This window comes from Lepisosteus oculatus, chromosome 9, assembly GCF_040954835.1.
Source record: "Lepisosteus oculatus isolate fLepOcu1 chromosome 9, fLepOcu1.hap2, whole genome shotgun sequence".
Lineage (NCBI taxonomy): Eukaryota > Metazoa > Chordata > Actinopteri > Semionotiformes > Lepisosteidae > Lepisosteus > Lepisosteus oculatus.
The window spans coordinates 18,951,724-18,974,213 of record NC_090704.1 but is presented as its reverse complement, the minus strand read 5'-3'; positions in this window follow the sequence as shown (position 1 = coordinate 18,974,213).

Genomic DNA, 22,490 nt, shown 5'->3' with positions numbered 1-22,490 from the left:
ATGATGTCAAGCTAAGTCTAAGGAATGTTCATATATTTTTATTGACCATGGCATTGGAAATTCCAATAGTTACTAATACCTGAAAGGTGGCAATGGGTATGACTCTTACAGTATGTAGTTGGCCAGGCTTATGTCTTTGTCAATGAACTTAACAATATAGATGGAGATGCAAAGAATGAAAGCATCAGTCTTCATGTCTCTGCAAAGATATTGTATTTTTTCTGAGAGGCCACACACTATTTTGAGGACACATCCTGTTTCATGAATGACTCAGTCTGTGCTGAACTTACTGGGCCCTGAATAGCAGCATCTACTTATTCATTCCTTTGATGCATTCCAGTTCCAAATCAATGCATATTAGTACAAGCTGCAATATCTCCTGTGTTACAGAAGACAAGTACTCCAAAGTGTCTCACACCTATAGAGCCACCGTCTTAAGTAATTAAGCACCAGTAATACACTCATTGGGTGATATGGATGATTATCTCCATGGAAATCAGGGCAGTCAGAAGACTTTGGAGGAAATAACATAATAATTTGGAGGGGAGTGTCAATGATACTCTAGCTGTGATGGGGGTGATGAGAGTTCAGAAACCATGGATGAATCTAGCGAAGGGCTCATGGGAATTGGTGTTCTTACTGTCACAGGACTCATACAATAGACTGGGAAAAGTCTTGAAAAGGCCGGATTAAAATGGATTGTGGGCCGAATACGGCCTGTGGGCCATGAGTTTGTCTTAGAGAATTGGAGTTCCAATTCGTCACTTTCTGCTCATAAGTTCTCTTTTGTGTTTGGAAATGATACTGTTACGCCCTCATCCAACCAGATTCCCATAAGGAAACACACTCACTCTAATTACACTCCAGCCCCGAGTACTTCTTTTAAATGACACTGTTCCTGTCAATCAACCAACCACGACACTCCATCTATCAATATACCTTACTCCACACAATATTTAAACCCTCTGAAACCCTCTGCTCTTCGCCCAGTATTGGTTGCTCTTCGGAGTTCCTACCTTGCCGTCTATTTCTAGCCTTCTAAACCCTTCAGGGTACGAACCACGGAACTTGCCCTTGACCAAGTCACACCTAGCCCTCTCTTGCTTTGGAAAATAATGAAACTATGGGTTATTCGTGACAGATATATTTACTCTTATTTCAGTAAAATAGCAGAAATCAACACCATCTTGAAAGATCTAAACCAGTGGTTCTCAAAGCTCTATGATCTGTGGACCACTTACACCAAGTCACAGATGCGGTGGACCACCTATGCCCACGTCCACTTCTTTCCTTGTAAAAATCATCACCTATTAATGTACTAAAACAACTAATATTAAATTAAAATTGATGAAAAGTACTTGCACATTTTGCAAATGTTTTTATTACTTAAAAAGTTCATGTGAAGAATGGAGTTGCTTTTGTTGAGCAATCAGAGAAGTGATATCTGGATCCAAGCTGGACAAGTCTCATGTCTGGACATGACATCACATCAAGCACACCTTCTGCTTCCTTGCACATCACATTTATCAATCTGTTGGAATTAGAATTACAGCATTGCTGGTATGGTTAACAAATTACCTCACTTGCATTTTCACTTTTATTCTGCATCTTTCTCGCACTTGTGCTGTCACTATCATCACTATATATGTGTTTCAGAGTCCCAGATTTGAGCCAGAGCCCCATTATAACTCTTCTGCTTTGACTACTTCTTTAAATTACACCTTGAACTTTCAAAGTCAAAGTGAGATATTCAAAAGTATGAACAAAACGATATGAACAATAATCAGTGCAATGGTCGAACCACACTTAAAATGTAAACAGCGTAACCACGCAATCATGACAACTGGTGATGCGCAGGTTGACTCGGGTTCAAAAAAAGAGTTTAGAGCGGGTTGGGCGGGTTTGAGTTGATATATGATGAAAAGCAAAATATTGCAGAAAACCGATCATTTGTATCTTAAATTAAAGTGATTTGAAGGTTTAAAACTGACTTTTTACCACATTTATGTCATGGATGTAGGAAGGGACGAACTGTGGAATGGCAGGAGAGCAGAAAAGACCATGTTTAATCAAGTGTTTGATTTAATAGCTTCAGAAACGGTCGGAGTGCTGATATTCGGAGGAGATTTTAATCTCAATTTAAATCCAAAATTAGATACCTCTAAGAATTGTAAAAGGAAACTTAAAACTTTAGAAGTATGTGAATAGATCTATCGAAGATTTAGGCCTTGTTGAAGTATGGAGGGATTTGTACCCTACAGGAAGGGATTATACACATTTCTCTGCACCTTTATAATTCATACAGTAGAATAGACTACTTTCTTATGTGTAAATTAAACAGGTCAAGAGTAAAAGGACTGTGAAATTGGAACCTTGGATTTGTCTGACCATGCACCAGTTTATCTGACTTAAGTCTGGTAAAAAGAATACTGCTTGGAAGATGAACTGTAGTGTATTGTATGATAATGATGTTAAAGAGCAATATCTGTATGAGATTGATCAGTTTTTGCAGAATAATCCCAGTGGGCAAAAGACGTATAATATACGTCTATTAAACGCATACCTTAGACGTCTAAATGTGGTCTATAATTAGTCTAGAATGAAATTCTAATATACTTCTAAAGTTATACGTCAATTATACGTCTATGTGTAGACGTTCATTATACATAAATGGTTGGAGTTCTATTATACGGATAAATTTAGAGGACTATTATACATATATGGTTGGAGTTCCGGATAACTTTAGAGGTCTATTATACGGATAACTTTAGAGGACTATTATACGTATATGGTTAGAGGTCTATTATACGGATAACTTTAGAGGTCTATTATACGTATATGGTTAGAGGTCTATTATACGGATAACTTTAGAGGTCTATTATACGTATATGGTGAGAGGTCTATTATACGGATAACATTAGAGGTCTATTATACGTATATGGGTAGAGGTCTATTATAAATCAAAGATGGGTTTTATAGGTGTAGAAACAAGTAAACCAAGCCAATGATTAGGTTTAGAAATTTATTCTGCAAATACACATTCACACCTGAAACATATGTATTTCAAATTATACATTGTATACAATCAATCAACAATCAACATATGGGCAATAATCATAAAAAACACAACTAGTCTTAAACTTCAGCTACAAATTCTGGTAACATGGCAATATACAGTATAGTAATGACAAACACAAACTAATTACATTAACACACTAACTCAAAACCACATTTTGATTCAAATATACATTTTAAAATGTACAACTTCTATATTTCCAAGAAAAAAAATATTACAATGGAAGTTAAGACGATTTTTGTCCACTATTTGCAAACCCTGTCTAATTGTCCTAACAGTTAGAACCAATTATTTTCAGTGTCCAGATCTCCTGGCCCCCTGCCTTGCATATGCATTCTTCAAGTAACACATTGCGTGCTCCTTTATTTCTTTTTCTGTTGATGTAGGGTGGGACTTCAGCACCGCAGCTAGGAGAAAATTATATAATATTACTTCCCAAATAAATGATGATTAATGTCTTCTTTAGTATAATCTAAAAAATGAATGGTTTACTAAGCTCAAAGCTGAAATAAATGTATAAAAGTTGGCTTGCATCATAGCAGTTGAGCAATAAAGTCTGTCCTAATTAAAGAGTACCCAAAGTTTGAAAGTACAACATAGAATAAGAATAGAGAAACGGCAAAACTATTTTGTTTTATCTTCCCCATACACACTATTTTTATGTGCCATTTTTTGCTTATTCACGTACTATTTTAATCAAAATAATATTAAGAAAAATCTGTATGTATTCAGATAGTATTATTATTGTTCATATTTACTCGTCAAAAGAGGATTGCTGAGATATTTGCAGATATACTCCTACGTTTGAAAAACGTGTCCAAAATGGTGACCAACGAATACTAGCAATGCATTGTGGTATATAACCGGAAAATATGCTGGGTTCGATATTTTCTCAACGTATGCGTTTATTAATGTTGTCGATATTATGGTTAAAATTTAACATAAATAATACATCGCGGCTATGTGCCCCCTGCTATGAGCTGATGTGCAGTTTTAACGCATGCAGTTAGTAAGGATCGGTCACTGTTGTATGGTGTTATATATAATGACATTATGGAATAGGATGTGGACAGGCCCCTTCAGTTTTGGGCAAAAAGATTTACCTAACCTAAAGTGCGCCCTAAAAAAATAGTTGTACTTTGTCAATGGTCAGACAACACTAAATGACACGAACAGTCACTCAGTCAGTTTGATGGGCAGGAGGGCTATCTGTCCAGGAACTGCACATATCAGTGTCGTTGAGTGTCAACATTACGATCCTGTTTGCTCAGGTGGACCGATTCCTTGCAGTAGTTTATCATTAAACTTAAAATTGTTATATAACTAGGACTAGTTATAGCAGTCTGTGCTTTCTGTTGGTTTTACAACATTTTTTTCTTAACGATTCAGAACGTCCATGTAGCTGCAAAAATGAACGCTTATGGTACTTTTCGCTCCAGGCCATACAAATTGTGAGAGTGACGAAAAATGTGAAACTGAACTTCATCGCAAATACCAGATTGCTAGTCGTAATCTTCTATCATGAAGCACTAATCAATGGCATAGCTGCGAGATTTCATTCTGGTAGCTGCACCGTACAGCTCCGTTTCAACCGAAATATCACCCCCCCTCAGAATTTCAGACGCCCCCCTATAGATTTTTCCCCGGGCATCGCGCACTGATGGGGGACGGTGTGTCCAGGAAATGGTATAAACTTTTCACAAGAAAATAAAAATAGAAACTCTATAGGCACTCAAACATTTAACTGTTTTTTTTTCAGGCAGGTGGCAAGACCCCCTCCTCAAAACCCTTGTATGCCAAGCTGTAGGCATTGATTCGTCGAATATACGTATATTCACGGCGAAATTACGAAATTTACACGTGTATAATAAATATAGTAAATATAATAAATTAATTACTGCGAAAATAATTTACTTCGTACACTGTGCAGAGTGCCGTATACTCCTAGTTGCGGCACACACGATACATACAGTAAAAAGCCTCAGGCACTGTGCTAGATGTGTTTTCGACGTTATATATGCGTTTATTAATGTTGTAGATTTTACGGTTGCAATTCGACGTTGATTATACGTCGAGGCGATGTATATATACGTATAGCCGTATTTTCGCCGTGAATATACGTATATTCGACGAATCAATGCCCACTGGGATGATATGGGAGAGGTTTCCCCAGCAATATTATGGGATACAGTTAAACCTGTACTTAGAGGGAAACTTATTTCCATTTGTTCATATGAAAAGAAAATAAAACAAGCCAAATTAAAATAATTACAACCCGAATTAGAAATGATAGAACACAAACATAAAAAACACCCAATCGCACAATACGTAAACAATTACTGAGACTTAGGGAAGAAATAAATAAATTACAAATTATAGAGGTAGAAAAACAAATCTAAAATTTCTTAAACAAAGTTATTATGAATCAGAAGCCAAATCAATGAAAACATTAGCAAGAAGATTCTGTGAACAACAATCTAACAATAATCTCCAAAACAGTTAATCCAGTAACCAACCAAATACAATCCAAATCATTAGAAATACAATCAATCTTTACAGAATACTTTAAAAACTTCTAATTCTAGTTCTAATTTTGAAACTCAGAATAAACAGGATATAGTTCTTTTATTTGAGCCACTTAGCCTGCCAATTTTAAGTGAGGAACAAAATAACATATTATCTAGAGTAATAAATGAGATGAATAATATTGTTTCAGATCTTAAATCTAATAAAGCACCAGGGACAGATGGCTTTCCAAGTGAATTTTATAAGAAATTCAAAAAACAGTTGGCTCCCCTTCTCCTGTCCACTTACAATTGGATAAGAGGTAGAGGGGATTTATCACTCTCTTGGAATGAAGCTATCATTTCTGTTATCCCAATAGGAGGAAAAGATCTAATTAGATGTGGGTCTTTTCACCAGATTTCCTTACTTAATGTAGACTATAAGATATATGCTTCAATAATGGCTAAAAGATTAAAGAAAATATTACCTTGGATTATAAATTTAGATCAAACTGGTTTCATTTGGAACAGATAAATACAAGACAACATTAGACGTACCTTTCATATTATGAGGCATATTAATGATCAAAGGAGGGACGCAATTTTAGTCAGCCTAGATGCAGAAGAAGCCTTTGATCCGGTTAAGTGGGAATTGGGAATCAGACATTGGAGAGATTTGGATTTGCTGATGAATTTATCAACATAATAAAAACAATTTCTTTAAATCCTATAGCACAAAATCAATGGACATCTGTCTAAGAGATTTTGTTTGAAAAGAGGTACAAGACAGAGATGTCCCCTGTCACCTCTTTTGTTTTCTCTATATATGGAACCCTTAGCAGAGTGGATTAGACAAGACCAAAAAGTTAAAGGTATAGAAATTAAAGGAAAAGAACATAAGATTGAATTGTATACAGATGATGTCCTACTACATTTGGATGACCCAAATGAATCAGAGTGATGTATCTTTTTGGAAACATTTGGTCAGCTATAGGGTACAAATTAAATAGAAAAAAACAGACATTCTATGTTATAATTATAACCCCATAGATCAAGTAAAATAAAAATTTAAGTTAAATTGGTTATCATTATTCTCTATTAAGTATTTGTGAGTATATTTGCCAAAGGATTTATCAAAATTATTCAATTTAAATCTTAGTCCTCTCTTATGTAAAATAAAAGATGATTTGGTTGGCTCTTTCATTGGGATCTAGAGTAGAAGTTATTGGAATTAATATTTTGCCACGATTACTATATCTTTTTCAGTCTCTTCCTGTGGAAATTTCATCAGAATAGTTTAGCGAATGGGATAAAATGATTTCAAGATTCATATGGAACGGAAAGAAACCAATAATTAGGTTTAAAACACATACAGTAGTCCAGGGAGAAGCGTGAATTTGCCCTGCCATGTCTAAAGTCATACTACCAAGCAGCTCAGCTTAGAACACTAATATGCTGGTGCGATGGATATTTTACTGCAAAATGGAAAGAGATGGAGTCTTTGATTATAAGTAAATTCCCAATATAATCGGTCTTGGGAGATAGATTTTAGGCAAAAATTCTATATATAAAACAGCGATACCTTGGATAACTTTGCCAATTAAAATTTGGTTTAAGATAATAAGAGGTGGAGTGGTGGCACAGAAGCTAAGGATCTGTACTTGTGGCTAGAAGGTTGCTGGTTCAAATCTCCTGGTTGGTAGAAAAATCCAGCTGTGTTGGGCCCCTGAGCAACTTCAACTGGTTTAGGGGTGCTGTACAATGGTTGACCCTGCATTCTGACCCTTAGCTTCTCTCTTGGTGTCTAGTGGAGAGCAAGCTGGGGTATGTGAAAAGATTAATTCCTAATGCAGGAAACTGTATATGGCTAATAAAGTGATCTTATCTTAAAACCCTGTATCTTGGAGGGAGAGGGAAATTCAGATGTTCTTTACTCAGCAGCTTATTAAAAACAGCTCCCATCATGTTCAAACCAATTTTTTACACAGAAGACTGACACAGCTTTGCATTCTGAATTTCTTTTTCTCGTGCTTTTATTTAATGTGGCACTATGCACTGGGATAGGGGAATGCTGTTTACAAGCCAATAGCATTTAAACCACAGCACCCAAAATGCTGTAAGTAAGTGCTTTACACACTAAGCAAGTCCTCTGAGCCCTCCAAGCCTTACTTTGGGTTGTGAAACCTCTTTTATTTCTTAATGATTTTTTCAATATAGCACCATCAGACATGCAACACACTGGGATAGGGGGGTCTTCTTCATGACTCAATAGCTTTTGAAACACAACATTCACAATGCTGCAACCAAGTGTTTTACACACCAGACAGCCCCCTCAATTATACAACCTTGCTTTGGGTTGTGAAACTTTATTTTTTATGACTTTTTGGATCTGTTGGTGTTCGCTAACATTGATGTTAATGTAAAAGTTTCAGTATTTAATCCATATTGCATTTGTTTAATTAGTTATAATTTTTGTTCATCTGCATTAGGCTGTCATGATATATCTTGTTTCACATTTAATCCTACACTGACTCAGTGTTCTCTTAGAAGCACCAGTAACCTAAACAGGAATGGTGCTTTTTGAAGGAATAATTATACCCTTTCTTTACAGCCTCAAGATTTGCTGTACATTTTCACAAGATACTAATCTATAAAAGCTGCCTAAATTGTTCTATATACAACTACAAGTACAGTAATTGTTTCCCTAAATATAAAATTCGAAATGTAATCATTGTAAAGAATTTAAATTTGAATACATATGGGAACACATCATATTTTGAATATTTGACTGGTCTACATATTGGAATTGTAAGTGAACCTGAGTTTTACACTGTAAGCCTACATAGAATCCGTACATAAAACTAAATGCCAAACTCAACTGCTGCTTTTTAGTAGAGGAGCATTGACCAGTGTGACTATTACTTGGTTTAATCCTCTACTTTGATGTGTTGGAATCAGATATCAGAAATGTTATGCAGTGTAAAAATTGTATATATTATTGAGTGAAGGTCATGAAAAAACAAATGTAGATGAGCAAATGTTTATATTTTCAGAGTTATATCAGACCTTTTTGAAATTAAAACTTCTTTGAAGACAATTACTGGCAATAAATTCTTTCAAACTGCAAATATGGGAATTATTATTCTTCCACTAGTGTTTATTGATTGGAGTGTCTGGGGCAGGGGGTGTCAGTCAAGGCAGTTGAGAGAAAATTTAATTCATGTACATTTCGGGGTAAGACTGGGTTAAAACCAGAGGACTATTTACTTTTTTTTCAGTAGTGAAACAAAGTCACAATTGTAAACTAAAGGGAATTCTTTTTGGATGGAAAGTAAGAAACGCTTCTTTAGAAAAAGAGTAGTGGGTGTCTTAAACAGGCTTCCTTGCCAAGTGGTTGAGACACCTTCAGCAAGCGACTGAATAAATATTTTACACTCATCGAATAAACCACCAACGTTTGCACTACTTTTGCATAACTTCTTCTGTATCATATACATATATACATTTAAATAGCAGAAGTCTTAATCCAGATCCCTGTGGTACTTCATAACTGGAGAAATCACAATCCTTTAATTCTGTTTTCTGTCTATTAATTACTTCTCATTTCAAAAAAACACACCACATTTTTACTGTCTGCAATTTGAGAATTAATCATTTATTAGATCTATCCAAATCATTCTGAAAATCTAAATACCCTGTAGACATTGCAATGGTTCCCAAATTTTGCCTTTAATTTAATAAATTGAATTTAATAATTGACTTCATAATATTTAAGGGGATATTAAGTGACCTTTTCCTTGTATACCAATTTTTGTGATTGTAAATTTCTAGAAAGAATAACTCAGGGATAAAGTTTTAGATCACAATCTGGCCTCACTGAGACATGTTTTTTTTTGTTTGAACCACTATTATTGCACACAGGGACCATTCCATTAATAGTGTGACTTGTCAAAGTAATTTTGTGTACCTGAACGAAATAAGGTTCACCCATAGCAAAGTTGTAAACACTAGCAAAATCACAAATGAATGTGTTCTGTTTGAGCATTAAAGATATGAACAATTTCACTTTCTGTAAGGCATTGCTTTGATTTCAGGCAGTAAAAATGGTTCACCACGGTGATGTAGAGTTCCCCCTGGCACTGGCAGGTCAGCAGTCTGATTTTGATTCTGGATTGTGATAGCTGTATCAACTTGATCATAAGTCCCAGTTTCAGATAACTATGGTATACTAACCTGGCATTATTTTTTTACCTGTCCTACTGAGGTTTCTCTTTTCTTTTGTGGAGAGTTCCATTCTCCTCAGCCAATAAAGAGCACATTATATGCATCACTTGTTTTTACTGAACTACTACTATACCCATTACTAGAACTACCACAGATGATTTGAAATTTTATTTATTGTTTATGGTTATGGTAACTAATTAGGCTGATTTGTATCAGGTTTGAGGGGGTAGGATGGCTTCCAATGGTATTGATTCCACACACATCTAGATATGTACACTCAGAACTATAAACTATTCTTCTGAACATTCACCTGTCCTATACCCGGTAGACAGACAATTATCTGAACCCTCTGACTTAACTATCCTTTACTCACCATTTCCATCTCAGTTTCATCATACAGCTGCGTCTATGCATAGAAAGTGAAATCTTAAACTTGACTAGCCAAAAAAGTTCCTAAACTTAACAGTTCTACTATAATCTCTGAACACTGATTGTACAGTGTGACGTTTTCTCTGCCTTATCTTTAAAGCTACTACTCTCTGTAAGCTTTTCCTTATTATCTTTGCGCTGTCCTCCTGCCCTGTGTTTTGTTAACCCCTGATCATTCCTCATAAGTTCTTTGTATTTGTAAAATATAATTCTGTATTTCAGAGCATGGAGCAACACTGAATTGATAAGCAATATGCAGAGGATATAGGATTTGCTGTTGTACATATGAGAGACTTTTGAATTATGTGTAAATTATATAAATTTAAAATGTGTTTTGAGATCTCCTAACCCATCATCACCAGAATCCTTGAAACACCATTTGATCTTTATCTGTGTGACCTTTAGAATATTGAAATATCAAATATTCCCACCTTGAAGCCTCACTTAGCAGTGTTGTAGGTGCTGACTTAGCAAGGTGAATGCAAAGGCTACATTCTACACAGCAATGCAAGACAGAGGCCCATTTGTTCTGTCACTTTGAAATTCAAACAATCATGCCTCGAAACCTCAATATTAAAATTTACAGCAAAAAGTAGCTGTAATTGCATGACAAGGTAACAAAAGTATTGCCAGAGCACTAGCACAAGTGCAGCAGGACAGGACAGTGCTTTGAACAGCATGCATTAAATACAAAGCAGCATCACAAGATGGCAACATGGTGGCATAGGTCCATGTATGTGGAGCCTGCATGTTCTTCCCAGGTTTATGTGGGTTTCCTCCAGGTCATAACAATGTGTACTCCTCCAAAGTAAAATGGTTGGTCAGGTGCAGTCTGGATGAGAATCATGAAGAATCACAGATGACAAGTGTTGTTTGGAGCATCTGCAGCTCCATTACTTTTCCACTACTTTGCTAAATGTTTATCTTGGTCTCATTTGATCATAAAAATCCAATTTAAAAATGTCTGTATTGGAAAAAAATATTATACAAACACTGCTAAAATGCTTACATAAACACAATGAATTACAGGCATGTGTAAAACAGAATTGAAACACCAGTAAGGAAAGAAAGATTGCAATGGTAGTAAAATAAACATTTTTTTCAGGCTTATAACAGCAAAAGCATGATAAAGGATATAACAGTGTATGTCAAGGTTAATGAAATGGGACAATGAAATGGCTGCTATATTAAATAGCTCATTCAGGCTGAATACCGAGGTAAAAACACTATTACAAAAGAAGAGCGTGTGGGAAAAGCAAAGGTTCCAGAAACATGTAAGAGAAACTGATTTCCGTGGTGTGATTTGAATCTATTTTAACAAAATGGTAGTTAAACAAATGATTATTCCTAGACTGTTAACACTTACAATGTCCACTCAAGGCAGTGATGAAGCCAACTACAAAATTCTAGTGTAGAGCACATCCACTTATGCACTAATAAGTCTAACTTATTTACCAACAACCAACAATTGAATACCGATTATCATGCATATTATTTTTTATTATGTGTTATGCTTTACTTTAAGGCTCATCTATAAAATATGAGCGAAGCTCCATGTTCCTGACCCCTGCTAGCATGAGGGATGGAAAAGTAGGTTATTTCAGAGGGATTTGGGGGCTGCAGTGCAAAATACCTAACCACTTTGCATGACTTTGGATATTTATTAACATATAGCTCTATTATAAAAATAGTAATATTAGGTTTCATTTTCACTTGTATGCTCCCCCCATGTTTGTGTGTAATTCCTCAGGGTGCTCTGGGTACCTCCCACAGTTTGCTCAACAGTGGTATGTTAATTGGCTTCTGGGAGAATTGACCCTGGTGCGAGTGTTTGTGTACTTGATCTATAAGGACAGTGATGCATCTGTGATTTTTTCAAAAGCCATATCATTGAATGCTTTTAAAGCTGCTGTGGCAAATCCGTGCCCAGAATGAGAAACCTTCTCAGCTGATAAAATATTTCAGCTGTTTGGGGCAGAGTGGTGGCTCTGTGGCTAGGGATCTGTGCCTGTGGCTGGAAGGTTCCTGGTTAAAATCCTGAAGCCAGCAGAGGCATCCTACTCTGTTGGGCCCCTGAGCAAAGCCCTTGACCCCAAGCTTCTCTCCCTGTCTGTGTCTCATGGAGAGCAAGCTGGGGTATGTGAAAAAAAAAAATCCTAATGCAAGACATTGTACAGGGCTAATAAAGTGATGTTATGTTATTTTAAAAAAAGCTAGCATAGCATTGGTAACTAGCATAAGATTGGTTAGCTGTTTTTCCTATGATCTCAGAGAGTCAAGCCAAAATAAATGCAGATCCATAGCAGACGAATTATGATTTATCATCCCCATTGCAAGATGGACTGTTCCCTGCTGGGACGTCAGAAAGAGATTGAATAAATGTAATGGTGGAAAGGATATAAATTAGTTTAATACAGCTGTGAGCAGCCATATGCTGAACTTGAACTTGAACTTTATTGCCATATGTAACTGGTACTGGTACAATGGAATTCTTACTTACAGAAAGTCTCTCGATTGTAAAACAAGTGTAAAAAACAAAACAAATTGTAAACAATGCATCAAGACAATATACAAACAAACAGTAGACAGTGTGCAAGTAAACATGTAGACAGTTTGAATATAAACAATACAGACGAGTAAACAATGACTAGAGATGTGCAATAGATAAGAAATCATAAAGAGGTAGCTGGTGATGGTGTAGGTGTGGTCCAAGGGGGATGGCTAAATGTGTTCGCCAATCTCACTGCTTGTGGATAGAAGCTATTGAAGAATCTAGTGGTAAGTGTCCGTATGCTCTTATATCTCTTGCCTGAGGACAGTGGGGTGAAGAGCTCATGCCCGGGGTGGTGACTGTCCTCTGTGATGGCCAGAATTCTACCACAGCAGCGGTCCTCATAGAGCTGTTTAATCTCAGTGAGACCGCAGCCGATGATCTTCTGGGCCATATTGACCATTCTCTGCAGTGCCTTTCTTTCTCGCGAACGGTGATCCCGTTGGTGAGGATGCTCTTGATGGTGCAGCGGTAGAAGTTCACCAACACATGTATTGGCATCACCCATCGCTTGAGGCACCTCAAGAAATAAAGGCGCTGCTGAGCCTTCTTCATGATAGAGTCAGTGTTCACAGTCCAGGTTAGATCTTTAGAGATGTGAATTCCCAAAAACCTAAAGGTGGTGACTGTTTCCACTTCCGTTCCATCAATACTGAGTGGGCTGTGAGTGTGTGGCCTGTGTCTCCGAATGTCCACTGTTAGCTCTTTTGTTTTCTTTACGTTCAAGTCCAGGTTATTGCTATGACACCACCTAAGCAGCTGTACGACTTCATCCCTGTAAGTGGACTCGTCATCATCACTGATCAGTCCTATTATAGTGGTGTCATCTCAAACTTAATGATGCGGTTGTTGCTGTGTCTCGCAGTCGTGAGTGAACAGGGAGTAAAACCTTGGACTCAGACAGCACCCTTGTGGGGTTCCAGTGCTCAGGGTGAGTGTTGTTGATGTTTTATTGCCTATCCGCACCACCTGTGGTCTCTCGATAAGAAAGTCCAGCAGCCAGTTGCAGACTGAGTTGCACAGACCTAATCCCCTGAGCTTTGTCACCAGTTGACTGGGTATGATGGAATTGAATGCTGAACTGTAGTCCAGAAACAGCATTCTCACATACGAGTTCTTAGTGTCCAGGTGTTCCAAGGATGTATGCAGAGCCAGGGAGACAGCATCATCCACTGATCTGTTGTTCTGGTAGGCGAACTGCAAGGGGTCCTGGGACTCTGTGATGGAGAGTTGATGTGTGACAACACCAGCTTCTCCAGGCATTTCATCACCACAGATGTTAATGCTGCTGGGCGGTAATCATTCAGGCATGTCACTTTTGCCTTTTTGGGGGTTGGAACAATAGTGTTTTTTTAAAAGCAGGTGGGGACCATGGACTCTGACAGGGAGGAGTTAAAGATGTCCGTAAACACTGTGGTCAGCTGGGCTGCACATGTCCTCAGGACGTGAGGTGGTATCCCATCAGGCCCTGCAGCCTTATGAATTTTCACCCTGCTCAGAGTCTTCTGCACATCCTGCTCTGAGAGTTTCAGAACAAACTTGCCCTGCACACTTGGGGTCTTAGCATTGCCCGTGTTCAGAGCATCAAAGCGGGCATAGAAATGGTTCAGCTCGTCAGGCAGGGATGCTGCTACTGTATGTCAAACCTAAAAACAAAAACAATGTTACAAAAATACATTTTGTTAGCACTGTTTTAGTTATTTTAGGCATGTTTTGCTAGCAGAAGTCAAAACTACTAAACTGCATTGTGTTTCTGTGAAATACCTTAACATTATCCAAACATTCATAGAGCATTTAAATCACTACATTAACAAGAATGGTCATCACAAACATCTCAGCTTAAATACATTATGTCTCACTGTTGCTTTCTTGATGAAATCATCTGTGAAATCATGTGTTGTTACCCTCATGTTCTCTAGCTTTTCTGAGGTTGGAGAATGAACATTCAGCGTGAATGAACATTCTGTGCAAAACAACACAGGTGCAGTGAGAAGGATTCTTATAACTCTACAATATTCTGTCATGATAGTGTACAAATGTTCATTCTCTTATGCTTATTAAAAATGACACAACATTTTCTACTCTGGAGACTTTTGTAAATGTCACTGTGTACATTCAAGCTGGTCTTCAGCCTTGTCACTAACAATTGCAAACTTATAAATTTGTGTCAGATACTCTCTTGCGTCTGATTCAGATCTTAACCCCAGACTAATCATGATGTAAATGATAATCTTTGTTGAGTACATTTTTATATACTGTATATATCAACCTATGTGAAGAAAATAATGGGCACTTTATAATTCACCTTAATCAGTTCCTCACTTTCTATAGATCCTCAGGCCCATTGATTCTCAATTTAACTGATTTGCTCACTCAAGAATTGTTAGACCCAGATGAGTGTCATTAAAAGTTTCAGATTTTCAAAGCTATGTTCTTGTCAGAGTCAAAAAAAGCAGTGCTATTTCATACAAAAATCCTGTCAGCATACTGTAGTTCGAAGTACATTAGCTTACTGTATGTAGAGTTAAGGAAAGAAGAGATTGTGTGAAGTAATTAGTGGTGCACAATCGGTATTAGGGATCCATACAAGGAAAAATGAACTTTTTAATTTATATGAATGATCTAGGGTCCAGAGGTAAACTGTTAAAGTTTGCAGTTAATATCATATTAAGATGATGAGCAAACACTGTAGAAGTAGCAAAAGGAAATCATATAGATTTAGAGAAAATTCAAGACTGGGCAAACAGCTGGCAGATGACTTTTAATGTGCAGGGTTTTGCATTAAGCTGGTAAAATGTAAACTATAAATACACAATGGGAAGCACTGAGAAGAGGCTACCTATGCAAAAACTGAGATATTTACAGTATGGTGATTTACAGTATATTTACATATTCCAGACAATATGGGAAAGCAAATGATAGGTTAAGATATATACTGTAACTGAAAGCACAGAATTGATATCAAGGATGGTATGATAAAATTGTATAACACACTTCAATGGCCTCATATAGGAACTTCTGTAGACTACTGGTCACCGTATTATAGAAATTTAATGAGTACAGAGGAGAAAACCAGTTAACCAAACAGTTTAAGGGAAAATCCTAGTCTGACAGGCTGAAGTAGATGAATGTTTTTAGTCTTGAACAGGCAATATTACAATGCTGTTTGATGCAAATATTCAAAATCCTTTAAGGCATTGACAGAGTCAACCCAACAGATTTATAGGGGGAAGTACATTTATAACTAAAAACAGGAGACACTTCTTCATCCTAAAGGTTGTGGGAGGATGGAATAAGCTATTCAGCCATGTTCTTGAAACTGGTACTCTGGATTCCTTCAAGAAACAGTTGGATGAGATCAGTTATCAACCAAATGGATAGATGGAATGAATTTCCATCTCCCATTTGTATCATTTTGCATGTTCTTTCATTCTGCCCATCAGAAGTTGTACATTAAGATGATGTACACACCCGAAGAAGGCTCCAAAACCGAAACGTTGTGTTTTCTTCTTCTCTTTTCTGCATGGAATGTTCAGCATGTCTCTTTGCAGCCTTCACATGCTAACGCAGCTACCCACTGTCACGCCCTCTGCAGCCAGAGGGTGCTCCTTCTCTGTCCTGTGCCTAGTTGCCAGTCTGCTGTCCTTCCTGTCCCTCTCTTTCCCTTGGGCTATATATTTCTGGGTCTTGCACTCTGTCCTTGCTCAGCATTGACGTTCGGATGTCCTGAGACCCGCCTAGCACCAGGGCGCCCCACGTCCGCTCCCTGAGTGCATAGGTTTCTATACGGCATTCCTGAACTCTTTGCACTAATGAGCCCGGGCCTTTTTCCGTCTCGCCGCTACGCATATGGGTCTTTTTCTGCTCTCCTGCTCCCCATGGTTAGTCCCTTTGGACGTCCGTGACAGAATGCTGAGCCACCTACTGACCCCGCGAGCGGCGCTTTTTTTTTTTGTCTTGCCGCAGTTTTTTTTTCTTGTTCTCTGGGCTGTTTTTTTTTTCAGTTCCTCTATTCTAATCATTGGATATCACTCCGATATTCCGTGCCTGTGAGCGGGTCCTGCACCTGGCTTTCCTCTTGTAGATCACTCCGATATCAGTGATTGAATGTTGAGCTGGCTTGCCTATTCTTATTACTGGATATCACTCCGAGCTTCTGTGTCTGGAGCGGGTTCTCGTGCCTGGCTCTTCCTGGTCTGGCTCTCTCCGATATCAGTGATATAATGGTAAGCTTTCTGCCGTTCCTCCATGCCTTTCGCTGGATATCACTCCGGGCATCTGTGTCTGTGAGCGGGCTTCGGTCTGGCTTTCCTCAGGTTGTCCACTCCGATATCAGCGTTAGTATGTGAACGTGCCCATTTGCCGTTCCTCCATTCTTTTCGCTGGATATCACTCCGGGCATCTGTGTCTGTGAGCGGACTTCGGTCTGGCTTTCCTCAGGTTGTCCACTCCGATATCAGCGTTAGAATGTGAACGTGCCCATTGCCCAGTCTGCGGTATTTTTTCCCCGGGGTTTTTGTGTTTTTTTTGCCTTTTGTTTTGATTTTTTTTCTTCCTGGTTTCCCCTCCTTTTTGGTCCCCCCCTGCTCCCTGTGTGTTGGAACTTTGGTTCCTACCGGTTTTAGGTTCCTATCTGTTTTGTGTGGTTTGTCTCCCTGGTCTTTCCCAGGTTTTTGGTTGTGTTTGTGCTTGTGTACTTTTTTTGTTTTAAGTCTCCGGAGCTCTTCTCTACCCCCCCCTTCCTCCACCCAATAAAGGTTTATACCCCAGAGGAAGGGGTAGCTCTCAGCCGTGGATTCCCGGAGGTTTCCTTTCAGTTAAATGAGGTTTTTCCTCCCCCCAGTGCTGTGCAGCTTATTTATTTGTATGGGCGTCGGGAGCCGCCCATGAAGGGGGGGGTACTGTCACACCCTCTGCAGCCAGAGGGCGCTCTTTCTCTGTCCTGTCCCTAGTTGCCGGTCTGCTGTCCTTCCTGTCCCTCTCTTTCCCTTGGGCTATATATTTCCGGGTCTTGCACTCTGTCCTTGCTCAGCATTGACGTTCGGATGTCCTGAGACCCGCCTAGCACCAGGGCGCCCCACGTCCGCTCCCTGAGTGCATAGGTTTCTATACGGCATTCCTGAACTCTTTGCACTAATGAGCCCGGGCCTTTTTTCCGTATGGGTCTTTTTCCGCTCTCCTGCTCCCCACGGTTAGTCCCTTTCGACGTCCGTGACACCCACCTGGACTATATTAAGATAATGTACTGTTAACCAGTTTCCCTTGTAATTAAATAATAAATTAGTCTCAACTGCTTTACAAGAGAAATTAAGGGATGACAGGAGAGGTTGTGGCATGAAGAAATTGGGTGGGGCTGGAAGCACGAAGTTCAGCCAATAATCACAGACATTACCAAAAAAGGTAGAAAAAGTATTGGGATCCAGTGTTCCAGCACTGTATAAATAATGTAGAAACAGAAGTACCTGAACAACCACCTGAGGGACCTGGAACAACGTTTGGAAGAAGCTTTCAGGAGCTCAAAACTGTGAGTGATCCTTCTCATAGGTAAAAGCATTAATGTTAATTATAGCAAATAACCTCTCAATTGCAATTGACTCGTGTGGGGGCCTGATCCCTGAGGTGACTGCTGCCTTTTCATTGGTTGTTAGACTTCCTGCCTGATGTCCTGCTGGGTTTTAGTTGGACCATGTAAGAAAATACTAAATTAGATTGATTAAATGAATATACTCTATGATTTGAAATGACAATATATAGATAATCTTCATTGCATTTGCAGTACATTTTCAAATTTCTGTACATTGCAAATATGCTTGACAATAGTCTCATTATTTTGGTATATGTTGTTAATACAACCAGATATATCCAAGATAAATTATATTTGCTAATGGTCCACTGAAATAATTAATTAATTGAAAGACAAAATCTTGCTACAGTAAACAGCTATATTCAACAGTGACTGAGCCACTCCAAGCCTTAAACTAGATTTCATGTAATCACTTTTTTGAGCATAGCAATGATTGATTGGGTTTCTTTACAACAACTCCGTGTAGCAGCAGCAGCTTCAGCCACTACATGAGCTCTATGGCCTCCTGCTTAGGAGAGTATGAAAGTTAATATTAGATGTTTTTTTCCATTACAATTTAAAAAAAAAATGTCATGAGCTGTTACTTTTCAATATTATGCTGAAAGTATGAAAATGTCAAAATGTATGATTGAATATTGACTGAATATATAATCCCATAATTTTTCCCTGTTGTAACATTTATGACATCGTAATAATAATTGTTAGTTAAACAGAAGTAGCCAGAGATAGGAAAGGAGCTAATTAATCATGTAGTTCAGGTGGATAGCTGCGCCAGCATGCGTAGGCTGCAAAGGAACAAGTAATAGAAATTATTCCATGCTGAAAAAAAGAAGAGAGAAAACACAACGTTTCGACGTTGTGTTTTTGGAGCCTTCTTCAGATGTGGAAGCCTTTTCAGCATGGAATAAACCTATTACTGGTCAGTACTTGGATGGGAGATCTCCTGGAAAAACTAAGGTTGCTGTTGGAAGAGGTGTGGGTGGGGCCAGCAGGGGGTTTTCATTCTTTGTTGGTCCTCATGCCCCAGTATAGTGACAGGGACATTATAAAGTTAAAAGATGCTGTGTTTCGGATGAGATGTAAAATTGAGGTCCTGACTCTCTGTGGTCAATAAAAATCCAACGGCATTTCTCGAAAAGAATATCACTCTGTTCTGCTCCCTACTGGTAACTGTTGTGTGGTGAGTGTTCTGGCACACTATGCCTACTGTCACATCATCCAGGTGGGTGCTCCACATTGATGGTGGTGGAGGAGAGTCCCATTATCTGTAAAGAGCTTTGAGTGTCCAGAAATGCACCTTATAAGTATAAGCAATTTTTATTCATTATTATCATTATTATTATAAAGTGGGCTTCGCAGTATTATTCTCTGGAAAGGAAGTTTATCTTGGTCACAGATCATGCCCCATTCACTTGGAAGAAGGCAAATAAATGCCTGAATGGGGTTTTGGTTCATAGTGCTCCAGCCCTACAAGTTTGATGCACTCTACAGGGGCTGGTTGTCTGTACGGCAATGCTAATGCTATTTCCAAAATCCACAGCTTCAGATATAGGTTCCAAGAGAGAGCATTAGGGTTTTCATGCAGCCAAACACATACAGTATCTGTGCAGATATAGGTTCACTCTGTGAGAAATGGGTGAGCACTGGTTGTAAAGGAGCAGTCTCAGAGTAGTTTCCATAGCTTAAACATAAATGACAGGGCTCAAGTGTCATGGAGTGGACTTGAGTTTGTAATGCTGGCAGTGCTTCTCCAGCACATTCAATGGGTCTGTTCCTATTAACAGTTCTACACTATCAGTTCACATTGCCTGTTCTAATTAGAGTCTTCAGGTTCATGTCTGTTTTCCTCTCTTTGACAAACATTTTCTAACTGGCTTGGGTCAGTTCCTTTCTGGTGCACAATTCACCAATAGAAAGGCAAATTGGAAATTTTGGAAATTTTAAGATGAAACCCCAGACCTATTTTCTTGCAACCACTTCTGTACTGTCAGAGTAATACCTATTAAATCCAGCATAACATTTTAAACAGTTACCACAGTAGATGGCACTGGGACAGCTTTTTCAAATTAATTCCCCAGCATGGTGACAGCCCTGTAAGATAGACCATTCTTTGTATGAGACATTAAATTGAAGGTTTTATTACTTGTGATTGGTAGCAATATTGTAATCCTCCTAATTATATCCATGTGGTACTCCACTGATTACACCCCACCACCCTATGTGAGTGACCATTCAAACCTTATTTATACTCACATTCGTTTTCTGTTACTCACTTATCAATCCAAGCACATGCCTGACATTTAATAACCTGTATTTTGACACTGATATTTTAATCCTTTACACATCTATTTAATTGATTCATTTTGATCATTATATCATGAGTTTTGGTTGAAACTCAAAGATGATGACCAGTTTGAAGAATGCAAAATGTAAGCCATGGGTGATCTCCAGATGTGCTGATGGATATCACTCCAGCAATGTTTAGAGGTCACTCTTCAGGTAAGGCGGTGTGTTCGTAGGATGCATCATTTCAGGTCTTTTCCTTAATGTACACCTGTGTGTGTTATGGTGACAGGAACTAACATTGACGAATGCAGTCCTGAAAGATGGCAGCATCATCAAAATCAAAGGGAATATATCCCAAGATGCCGACAGGTGTGTCACTGTTTTGTATTTGTTTTATTTAATATCCAGGTCTGAGGGACAATCTCCTTGATATCTCAACATTAACAGCAGGCAACATCAGATTTGTAAATCACCTTCTTATATAATTGTATATCCAGAGAATTTTACATGGTTATTTCACATTTACATTGCATTTGGAATCACCTCCTTTTGCTCTGCTCTCCTTTTGCTCTGCTTTATGATTATGTTACCATTTCCTTCACTGGATTACCATTATTAATCATAGTTAAGTGTTGAGATTTAGCCTGCAAATCCCTCGTGTGAGATCATCATGGCTTGGGAGAGGAAGAACTACGATGAAATATGAGGGAAAGGGAAGAAACATATTGCCCCATAAATAGGGATTTACCCACACTAATGTAATCCCCAGATTCAGTATTAACCTGGGGAGTGATTCGCAGAACCTGGCATTTCACTTCAACCCCCGTTTCCAAGACAACCCTGATGGAGGTGTAATTGTCTGCAACTCAATGTCAAAAGGGAGCTGGCAAGCAGAAGGCGTTATTCCAGTTTTCCCCTTCAAAAAGGGAACTGACACTGAGGTAAGAGCCAGAGATAAATCAAGTTCTCTGTATCATCAGTGTCTCTTTCAAGTCCCTGTTTCAGTTTTTGTCTTTTGTTTGCTACCTCTCTCTTTATCTCACTCTTTGCAGGTCAGTGAAGCCTGTTTGAGGTGTTACCCACCTCTCTCGCCTATCCTAGACATGCCCGCTTTTATATCACTGTGAGCACAGGCCATCACGGCAACCCCTACAACAAGTATATAAGAAAGTTTGCTAAAAGTGATGGTTGTTCGGCTCATCTAGCCAGTCTATTAGGTAGTCAGTAGCTAAGTGACTCCAAGCTTTTACTCAGCTGTTTCTTCTAAGAAGCCAGGGTATCAGCTTTGATAAATAACTTCCTTAAATTGCTATTATGGGGGCTTATTATTAGTAGTAGTTGAGCCACTGTAAATATTATTTAAATAGTATCTGATGTTTGCTTTTATAGCGATTTGCTTTTATAATGTGTGAGTATTTTAACTCACACATGCTATGTTGTAAGTTACAAGTTATAACACATGATGTGGTGTTATGCGTGGTGTGTGCAGTGTGAAGGTGGAGCCCTTGCAACCATAGCTGAAGGGATTGAGTAGGAGTGAGCCACAGGAGTGGTGTGGTTTAAGACCGTGCTGAACACTTCCCTGAGGGGGAGCGAGCAGGATTCAGTCCTGAGTTGACTACAGGTGAGAGAAAGGATGTGAGAGCTTTAATGGGTGATGTTTTTACCCAGGTGGTTAGTCTCATCAGACCCTTGCTGTGATGACATAGAGTGAGGAGTGGTTATGTGCTGTATGTAATCTTGCAGGTACATGTCTTTATCGTGTTGGAACTCACAAACGTTTGATTTGTTTTTGGAAGAGTTCTTTGGAGGACTAAACGTTTCATTTTAAAGTTT